Below are 3,781 nucleotides of genomic sequence, written 5' to 3' on the forward strand. Positions count from 1 at the left end.
TCTACTTAGAAGACGGCGCGAGGACGTGGTTACAGAACTGAGAACCGACACTTTAAACCTGGGATCTCTTTCGGACGACGCTGATTAACACGTTTACGAGCGTCGTTCGCGAGAAAAAGGTTGCTGCTTTGCTGGAGACAAGGACGCAGCTACCGAATGAAAATGTCACAATCTTCGCGGAAGAGATGACGCGACTTTTCCACCTGGCCGACACTGCAATGCCTGAGGAGAAAAAAGTTCGCTTCCTTATGCGGGGAGTGAAACGAGAACTTTGCGCGGGATTGCTACGCACCCCGCTGAAGACAGTCACTGAATTACTCACGGAGGCTACAATTAAAAAAAGCATGGCTGATCCCTCCATCATAGGAATCGGTATAACACGAAAGTGAAACATGTTCTTACCGAAGTAGTGCTTTTGTGTAATGATATATAAGATCGTGTACAATGTCTATCGGTGTTGGGCAGCTAAAGCGCCGTTTGACGTGGATGCACCCACGTTGACGCCTAGTAGCACATTTCCATCGCGACTACTGACGCCCATGATCACGATTTAACCATCATGGTGGCTGAAGTTTTTAACATATATCTGGACACAGCGCATCGTGAATCCCACGCAAAGATGACATCAACAAGCACATAATATTACGGTACTCGATATGCACTTCTTCAAAGCGTCGTCTATTGAAGAGAGGAACGGCATGGGGTGCGCTTTCTAGTGATAGGGTAACCTACGCCTGTGCTCATCCTAAATAAGAACTTCTGGCCACTTCGAACCAACTTACTTCTCGTATACCTTCAGCATTGCACAGAGGTCCTGGATGTTTCACATGACGACCTGACGGCTGGACACCTCGGATTATCCCGCACGCTCGCGATGATGCAGAAAAGTATTACTTGCCTCACCTAACTGACGACGTCATCCATTACGTAAGGACTTGCCGAGATTGACTTGCCACCCACAGACCAATGGCTTCACCGAGCATCTGAATAAGACTATCGCCGACATGCTGGCTATGTACGTCGATGTCGAATACTAGACGTGGGATGCCATCCTTCCGTACGTGACCTTCGCATACCCGGCCATGCAGCCCGGCCATGCAGGAAGCACAACCCGGCCATGCAGGAAGCGACGCAGGTGCTGCCATACAACTTGGTTTACAGAAGGAGCTCGGCGGCGACGCTCGACGCCAAGCTACCCAACGTCACCGACGAAGAAAAAATCACAGCATATCCACGGAGTGAATGATGATGAGTGGGCGAAGCTGCGGAGGTTCATCGGTAAACCATGAATCTTCCGTGAATTCTGCCCAGTACATCATCACCGACGTGAGATCGGGCGCGTTTATACTAAAGGTTCGATGAGTTATGATGACTTGCAGCTCACTTTAATTTTACATGTACGCTGTGAATTTTCATTGTTTAGAAAACCATTGCTTTAGAAAACATCTGGCGTCTTTCGTTAAGCAGCTGGCGTCTTTTCGTTTTGCTTTAGAAACATCTGGCGTTCTTTCGTTTTGCTTTTAGAAAACATCTGGCGTCTTTCGTTGGTTTATTTCATCAATCAACGGCGTTTTGAACAAAATTTTTATTGTTTAATCCCGCACAGGAGAAATCTCACCAGGCACTACCTTGGAGGTAAACAATGGCTGCTAATGGGAATGAGAGACAGAAGTCGGCTTTTAGCTAACACTTACACTTCTACTTCTACTAACGTTTCCTACTGGAACATGCCAATGGCTGCTAATGGGGAATGAGAGACAGAAGAATTCGGCTTTTAGTTAACGCGCACGCTGCGAATTTTTTATTGTTCAACAACGCACAGGAAAAATCTCCCACCGGCACCACCTTGGAGGTCAAGATCTGGTACTAGCGTTACGACTGGTTACGCGCTACTACGACTACGAGGGACGAACGGGTGCCGCCTTAAGGAGCTTCGCCCCTAAAAGATGTCGCCCGCATCTTCCCACGGGGGGAACTCGAGGAAATGCGTCGCAGATGGGGGGGGGGGGTATCGCGTGAATGTTGCGTAATTGGGTTTCGCAGAAGCGTCGCGCTGCCCGAGTGATGGATCCGCTGCTCGACGTTCACGAACGGTTGCTGCTTCTCGAGCACGGCGTTCAGGATCCGCAGCCCGTCATTGCCGTCTCGCAGCAGCTTCTCGTGCACGAAGTTCCCGGTCCGCAGCTCGCTTCAAACGCTTGCGTTCAGCGTCGTATGCTCGTCTCTTCACAGCCTTGTCTTCTGCGTTGCTTGCTGTTATTGACGCCGACGACGGTGAGGATGGGGTAACGTTGCCTTCAACGAGTGGTGGGACGCCGATTGAAGGTACTGTTGCTTCCATCGCATCTGCTCGAGTCAAGCAAAGCGTCAAGTCAAGCGAAAGCCAAGTAAAGACGCCCTTGCCTGAATTCCGAACGCGCGCTCCGCCGCTTATATACACACCGCCCGCGTTCGATAGAGAGGAGGGAGGGAGGGAGAGTAGAGGCTTGCTGCCGCCACGAGACGAGCCGAGCATGCGCAGTGGGGGTGTGGACGGCGGCCGACGCCGCAGGTGCGACAAAGAAATGCTCCGCATTTAAAACTTTGACGCCACCGTCTACCTTCAGCGCGCTGAAAAAACCCGACAACTTGCCCGTCTGCGCATCAAGAGGCAGCAAAAAACCATCAGCCGTCGTTAGTGGACTCAGTGAAAAAAATCACAGCATATCCACGGAATGAATGATGATGAGTGGGCGAAGCTGCGGAGGTTCATCGGTAAACCGTGAATCTTCCGTGAATTCTGCCCAGTACATCATCACCGACGTGATATCGGGCGCGTTTATACTAAAGGTTCGATGAGTTATGACGACTTGCAGCGCACTTTAATTTTACATGTACGCTGTGAATTTTCATTGTTTAGAAAACCATTGCTTAGAAAACATCTGGCGTCTTTCGTTAAGCAGCTGGCGTCTTTTCGTTTTGCTTTAGAAACATCTGGCGTTTTTTCGTTTTGCTTTTACAAAACATCTGGCGTCTTTTGTTGGTTTATTTCATCAATCAACGGCGTTTTGAACAAAATTTTTATTGTTTAATCACGCACAGGAGAAATCTCACCAGGCACTACCTTGGAGGTAAAGAATGGCTGCTAATGGGAATGAGAGACAGAAGAAGTCGGCTTTTAGCTAACGCTGCGAATTTTTTATTGTTCAACAACGCACACGAAAAATCTCCCACCGGCACCACCTTGCAGGTCAAAGCGTAAGACTGGTTACATACTACGCTACGAGGGACGAACGGGTGCCGCTATAAGGAGCTTCGCCCCTAAAACTTCTTCGGTGATACTTCGGGCCACACAAGGGGCTTAGAAGTCTCGTCTCGGTGCTCTAGACTACGAGGTCATCCAGGACAGCATTACGAACTCTCAGCGGGGCAGTGCACGACCTGAAGTCGTTCATGTTTAAGGAGCCTAAGGACTCTAGTTTTGCTTGCTTTATGCCCCGCCACGGTGGTCTAGTGGTTATGGCACTAGGCTGCTGACCCGGAGGTCGCGGGATCGAATCCCGGCCGCGGCGGCTGCATTTTCGATGGAGGTGAAAATGTATGAGGCCCGTGTACTTAGATTTAGGTGCACATTAAAGAACTCCAGGTGGTCGAAATTTCCGGAGCCCTCCACTACGGCGTCTCTCATAATCATATCGTGGTTTTGGGACGTTATAATAATAATAATAATAATAATAATAATAATAATAATAATAATAATAATAATAAATTTATTCCCACCAATACAGTGTTGATGTAAACC

The 3,781-nt window shown here is 49.0% G+C and overlaps 1 non-coding gene across 1 annotated transcript; it reads left to right on the forward strand.

Annotated features, from left to right (window-relative positions):
* Nucleotides 1–3,478: 3,478 nt before the first annotated feature.
* Nucleotides 3,479–3,551, forward strand: Trnas-gcu (transfer RNA serine (anticodon GCU)). The gene has a single exon. It is a non-coding gene; the product is annotated as a tRNA-Ser (tRNA).
* Nucleotides 3,552–3,781: the final 230 nt, after the last annotated feature.

The sequence above is a fragment of the Rhipicephalus sanguineus genome, chromosome 9, assembly GCF_013339695.2.
Source record: "Rhipicephalus sanguineus isolate Rsan-2018 chromosome 9, BIME_Rsan_1.4, whole genome shotgun sequence".
NCBI classification, from domain to species: Eukaryota; Metazoa; Arthropoda; class Arachnida; order Ixodida; family Ixodidae; genus Rhipicephalus; species Rhipicephalus sanguineus.